Source organism: Marmota marmota, unplaced genomic scaffold (genome assembly GCF_001458135.2).
Source record: "Marmota marmota marmota unplaced genomic scaffold, marMar, whole genome shotgun sequence".
Taxonomy (NCBI): domain Eukaryota; kingdom Metazoa; phylum Chordata; class Mammalia; order Rodentia; family Sciuridae; genus Marmota; species Marmota marmota.
The window spans coordinates 20,826,340-20,833,047 of NW_026000196.1; the positions used below are offsets into that span (position 1 = coordinate 20,826,340).

Consider the following 6,708-nt stretch of genomic DNA (forward strand, 5'->3'; position numbering starts at 1 on the left):
ATTTCATAACTCAGTCTAGCATCTCACTCATGTATATTAATTCAGACATCAAATTTCCATCATATTTGTAAGGAAAACTAGGTAAGAACAAACTATGCTTAAACAGAAAATATATCCTTTGGAGGAAAAACTCAAAATCCTTTAAACCTACAAGATGAGTTTACTTTAGACTTATTTGTTTAAACTAAAAAAGATGTATGTAAAACTTGCATAATCATTAATGTTATTTGTCTTTGGCATATAGCAGAAAAAATGTAATATCAAGGACTGGTGTTTGGGGAATTACAGGATTTTACCAGATAAGACCTTGGAGATATGAGGGGCTAACTCTCTTCCCTTGCTACAAGGAAACTGTAGTATGGCCAGGCAATGCCTTCACACCTCCCAATCCTAGGTTTAACGCTTGCCAGTCCAAATACGCTGCGTGAAAGTCAGCCAGCTAAACACATCTCCATAGCACAGGCAAGTAAAAAGGCAGTGTCCAGCCCTTCCCTGGATTTCAGCATTTTAAAGACTTCCTTTTAACTCACTGCTCCTGTTACCATGAATGATAAAGAACTCCATCCCAAAAGTGTGGTAAAAGTTCTGTTCTGCACTGTTCTGTGACATCCATGTTAAGACCATATTATTCTTGATCTGACACACAAACTACCTAGGGGATGCAGCAGTCTGCCAATGGACAATTTTCTCTTTTCAAAGTTCAAGGGTATTTTCAAATTAAATATATCATAAAATGAACATCCATGTTTTATTTCCACTTAAATACCTATGGACTTCAGGATTTACTTTGAATAAGATATTCTGTGATCACCCTCAGTGATGGACAGCTAGTAAAGGGATTTGGTGACACCTGTTTTTGTATCTAGTGGCACTTCCCCCATAGCTATTTATAGTATTCAAAGTGATAAAGCTGGTTCAGCACAATGCTAAAAAATATGTATCTGCCAATTGCCCCTTGAAATCAATAATTTGGTTTTTCAGGTACTTTCAAAGGAATAAGAAGCATAAGGAAATGCCTAGTCTGAATAGTTCTCTAGTAGGCCCTCTTTTCTCTCAAGATGTGATAGTTTCCTTTTACATGTGGGCTCCATGGAGAACCTCAGGAGGAGAGACGAGTATTTGATCTTAGTAATACAACCAGACTCTGAGATAATCATCTAAGCTGTGAGAGATGGCCACAGCAGCTCGCTAAAGTGACCCTCAAGCAGGAGCTGGCCTTTCTGAGCTCAGTCCCTGCAAAGAAAAGCCTCAACACACAATTACAGTCAGATTAAGCACATTCAAATGAAAAGCACAGTTGCCTCTGTTCTTCTGTTATCATTTTCTGGGGGGAAATAAATGTTTATCAATTAAACATTTGCTTTTTTCCAACAGAGAAATCTTGAGGTCAAGGAGGATGAGTAGAGCTCCCTGGGAAGTACCACAACTCAAGGGTCCAGGGTTTAAGTCAATTAGGAGTAAAATCCAAGGGTGAACATTAAAGGGGGAGGTATTTCCATGGATTACTCTGGTTGGCACGGGTGTGTGCTCACCAGGATGCAGGCCTGCAGTTCCCTAAGGAAAACTCTCTCCTCTCCAAGACAACATTTTTGCCTTCACAATATGAAAAGGTACTGTATCCTCAGACTCAGATTATCACAGTCTGATTGTATTACTTAAACCAAAGTTTTTTCTCTCCTCCTAACATTCTTCACAGGGTCAACGTGTAAAAGGGAACTATCATACCTTGGGCTAAGAACCAATAGCCACTCTCCAAGAACAAGAGATTGCTATTATTATTAAAGCAATCTCCCTGTCTGATAGAGGTAGGCGCACATTCCAGATGCCCCAACCTCTGGTCATTCAAGAATGTGCCTCCCCGCCCCACCCTTCAGTGTCCATCCCTTGAGCAGACAGGAGGGGATGGGGAAGTTGAAAGGGTACAGTATACACAGACATACACAAAAATGCACACATGTGTACACACACAGGAACCTCTGAACCTCCCTCTCATCAACTTGGCAATCCTCTCCCCAGGCAGCTGGGTAAAGACCCTCCAAATCATGTTTAGCATGCCCCCTGCTGGCCTGGCAGGAGCTGACTCAGCCTTTAATCTGTGTGCCTAAGACATGATAGATGACCTTAAGATCCAGAAGGAATGGGAGGGAAAAAAAAAAAAAAAAAGGCAAGACAATCTTGGCTTCTTAGAAATGGAAGACATGATACCCTACACATAAAAGTAAGATGAAGAGGCTTTCAAGTTATTGTTTTTAAAATGTTTTAGGAAATAAGTGACTAAAGATTTAGTAGAAACACATTTATATTTTCACAAGTACTACAGTGGTGAATATTTTCACAGGTTTACAGGTGGGAAAAAATGAATTGATGGGACACACTGGTTTCACAGACTCAATTTTCTAAGAGTTCACTGTTCAGAGTCCTACAAACCACTCTTCTCACAATTGAGGACACTTTAATTACAGAAGAAATGCAGTCTTAAGAGCTCAAGTTCTAAAGCAACTATGTGCAGCAGGAGAAAAACTGTGGAAAAGCAGTTCATTTGGAACCAATTCTACTACAAGGCTTACAAGACCCTCACCCAGGCATAAACAAAGGTGCTCACTCAGAAGAAGGTGCCCCTCTCTTCCTCTACTAGGGCTAAGGCCTCAGGAATTACTAAGGGAACATCTGCCACTCAGGATCCAGACTTCGGTGAGACTGCATCTGGCAAGAAAGGAAAAATTCCCCCCCCCCCCACTGTTACCCCAAATACGTAGGGCCTAAAGTAAACCACTGCTTTCAATGCCCCCACCACACCAAGCCAGGGTTCAAAAGCTTCATGTTTGTAATCAGCTTCAAACTTTTTTGTGTATGAGTGGCATATGGTATTAATTCCTTGCAGACCAATATGAGCACACTAATAATTTAAGCCATCCTTGTTTTAACCAATTAGGTTCTGCCATTAATTATTAAATACAAAAATGTTAATACTTTTGTCCCTTATTGGATATCCTTTTGATACAATTGTCTTAAGTAGACGTTTAGATTGTCCTGGGAACTTGCTTACTTTTATTCCCATAGGAGTTGTTCCCTGGGAACTTCCACAATAAAATGATGGTGTATTGCTGACATTTAGGGAGGAATTTTCCCCAGACCTTGGTGTGCCATACAGATCTCCAGTCTCTGCAGTCCCTCGACCCTCTCTGGATGTAGAAGAGGTCTTGGAGCTCACAGGAACACATAGCTGCTAGGAGGACCCTAGTGAGGCTGGCACTCTTTGCCCCAGGGCAGCTCTTTTCCAGACACACCCTGATAGGGAGGGATGGAGAAGATCTGCAGATTTTCCCCAAGGAATCAAGGCCTGCAAAAATTTAGGCCCCAATGTCCACCTTTACCTGGACACATAATCTGTTTCATTAAACAGAATAGCTTTTAAAATTGTTCCTCTCACAGCTCACGTTCATTTACAAAAATAAAGGCAAGCACAAGCATGTCCTGTCATACATGACTTTCCCCTATATCTGTGTGCTGTGGAGGAAGTCGTTCCCAGATCTGTTGGAATCTAACAAGTTTCCCTTCAGCCATTCTAAATCTATCTATTAATTTTCAAGCCAATAGATAAAAATAAAAACTGTGAGGTTTTGAGTTAACAGAACAGAGGCAAATCTGCTTTATCGCAAAGATCCTCAAAGGGCTGCAATAGCTTGCACCAGGCAGGAGGAGGGTACACTTGAACGGTTGTGTCCAATGAAGGAAAGTTTTAGTTAATGATGACATCACTGACATCTCCCAAATTTAAAGGAGCACTTAAAGCACAGCAGATGCAATTTTTCCCCTCCAGTGAGGAGATACTAGGGAAGGCCTCCGGGTTCACAGACAAACTGCATCAATGGTTCGACTGCTGTCCAGCTAGAAGACAGCGAGTAAGCTGTGGCCCACGCAACCACAGCCCTGGTGCCGGTCTAACGGCCTGGCGCGCTGTTCTGGCCCGGCCCCTGCCCGAGCGTCGGTCGGCGCCGCAGGACCCCCGACGCGTCCACACGGACGGAGGGGTCGGTCAGCCCAAGCCTGACAACACGTTCCAGTGCAGAAGGTGAAAGGGCCAGGAGAAGAGAACAGCCCCGACCCAGTGGGAGCGCCGCGCCCTGCCCGAGAGACACGCGCGGCGCCGGGCCGAGCGGTGGCCACGGCGTCCACGGGGGTCCGGGCAGCAGAGCCCGCAATGCAGACGCGCTGGCAAACCCAGCACGGGCCCGCGCCCCAGCGTCCCGCACTCTGGCCCCGCGACCACCGGCCTCAGCACCCACCTGGCTCACCGCGGAGCCCAGGAGGGATCCCGCGCCGGCGCGCGGACAGCGCACCTGCCTAGTCTGCGGGCCCGGCCCCGCCGCCAGCCGGCAGCACCGCGGCCAGCGCCGTCTCACCTGCCGCGCCGCGCTGCTCCGCTCGGCCAGCCCGCAGCGCCGCAGTCGCCTCTACCCGACTTCCATTTTCTCTAGCTTTAAAGGAAAACCAGATCAGCCTGTTTTGCTCGCGCTCCGGCTCCGCGGGCCCCCTCCCCCAGCTGCTGCTCCTGGTCCCGGGGGGCCTCTGCCCTCCCCCCGCCTCCTCCCCGCGCTCCGCTCCGCCCCTCGCGCCCCTCCGCTCCGCCCGAGGCCGCGCGCAGCGCCCGCCTCCCGGCTCCGCCCGCAGCCACCCAGCGCGCGCCCTCCCCCTGACGTCACCGGTCGCAGCCGCGCCCCGCCCCCATCCAGCGCGAAAGTGCGCGCGCTGTGCCGCACCCCGCCCCCGCCGCGTGGAGCCGGCCTGGAGTGCGCGTGCTCGCTATCACGACACGCGCAGGGGCTCTGAATCTCCAGATTATTCAAGCGCCCCTTCAACCCGCGCCCACGCTCCCACGGTCCCACGCTTGACCCTCTAGGCGTCCTAACAGCCTGAACTGCGCGAAATGCTGCTAGCATAGCTTGCTTTTTCTATCGGCCTCTTGACTTTGCTTCCACCCCTCTATTCCTATGGACTGATTCGCTTTTTCTAAGCATCCCAAACTTTCTCCCATATATCCTGTCTCTGCTCCACTTCCCTGCCTGCTCCAGGTCCAAACTATCAAGTCTAATCTGAGCAGAGTCCTTTGTCTCCGAACCCGGTTGTCTGACCTTTCTCCCATTTCTTTTCTTCTTAATACTTTTTCATGCTACTACTTAAGTTAGTTACCTTGACTAATGCCAAGTTCTGCACTTTGCTCTCTGCCTGCTCTCTCATCAACTATTTTGGTGTAACTGCGCCCCCTTATTCCAAATAAGATATTATATTGCAGGTAATTAATACAATCCTGTTGCATTTTTTGAAACGTTATTTTACTAGTTTAGGGTTTTAACCTTGACTTTGAACGTTATGTTTGATAATGTTTAGTAATTTGGCTTTCTAAATTAATTTGGAAAAATTGGCTTTTTTGTTTTGAAAACCTATGATTTTAAACAGTTGCTTGGATTGGTGTAATCAGCAGCACAATCAGAATACGTCACCCAAAGAACACGCTAGTACTGTTCCTTAATAGCCACACTGTTCCCCAAGCCCTAAGCTTTGGAAACCTCTGATATGTTCTCCATGGTTATGTGTTTCTCTTTGTGAGAATTCATATTCATGGAATTATGCAAGATGTGACAGGCAGGAAACGGACTATTCACTCACCATTATGTCTTTGAGATTCATTTGGTCGAATGTGTCAATATTTCTCTTTTACTATCTGATTGTTTGCAGCATATTTAATCTAGTCACCCACTGACGGATATTTGGTTGGTTCTCGGTTTTTGTCCAGTGTGAATAGATATTCTATAAACATTTGCACGCAGGGTTTTTTACAGAAAAACGTTTTCAAATTAATTGGACTAATGTGTATGCTCGCTCGCACACACACACACAAGCACAAATAGAGGCTCCAAGATTTACGACGGGGTTACACCTAGATAAACCCATTGTAGATTGAAAATTTCATAAGCACAAAACGCATTTAATACACCTAACCTACTGCACCTTATGGATTAGTACCACAGTGCACTATAAAGTATCAGGTGTTTACATTTGTGATTTGTTTGATAACTGAGGCTTCTGTGGACCAGGACTGTGAGAAGAGTTCTACAAAGAAAAAATTCAAAATTCGAAGTACCATTCCTACCGAATGCATATTCCTTGTGCCATTATAAATAAAATATTAAAAAAATAAGTGGAACCATCATAAGTTATGTACTGTCTGTGTGGGTAAGCATATGTGTGTGTATATAAAATGTATATAATATCCTGTATATGACATTCTCATAGACTTGTGCTATAACATTATTATTTTCCTTTATGATTTGTTGAGAATCTTTTCAATTGTATATTTGCCATCTGTTTATCTTTGGGGTGAAGTTCATGTATTTTGCTTATTTTTAATTGGGTTGTTGTTTTCTTATTGTTGAATTTTAAGAGTTCTTTATATATTTTATGTAGAAGTATTGATATGTGCTTTGAAATATTTTCTGCCAAGGTAAGGTTTGTCTTTTAATTTTTTAAGTGTCTTCTGCATAGCAGAAGTCTTTAATTTTAATGAAGTCTAACTTAAGATTTTTTTCTTTCATGAATCATACTTTTGGTATTTGTATCTAAAAACATCACCCAAAGTAGGACTACATATAATTAGTTCTGTTTTCTTCTAGAGTTCTGTAGTTTTACATTTGTGATCCATTTTCACTT

The 6,708-nt window shown here is 44.6% G+C and overlaps 1 protein-coding gene across 1 annotated transcript in view; it reads right to left on the reverse strand.

Annotated features, from left to right (window-relative positions):
* The window catches only part of Otud7a (OTU deubiquitinase 7A), a 332,254-nt gene extending 327,642 nt beyond the window's left edge, over positions 1–4,612 (reverse strand). The window contains 1 exon segment of the mRNA XM_048790148.1: positions 4,404–4,612. The gene's annotated coding sequence lies outside the window, so the exon portion shown is untranslated.
* Positions 4,613–6,708: the final 2,096 nt, after the last annotated feature.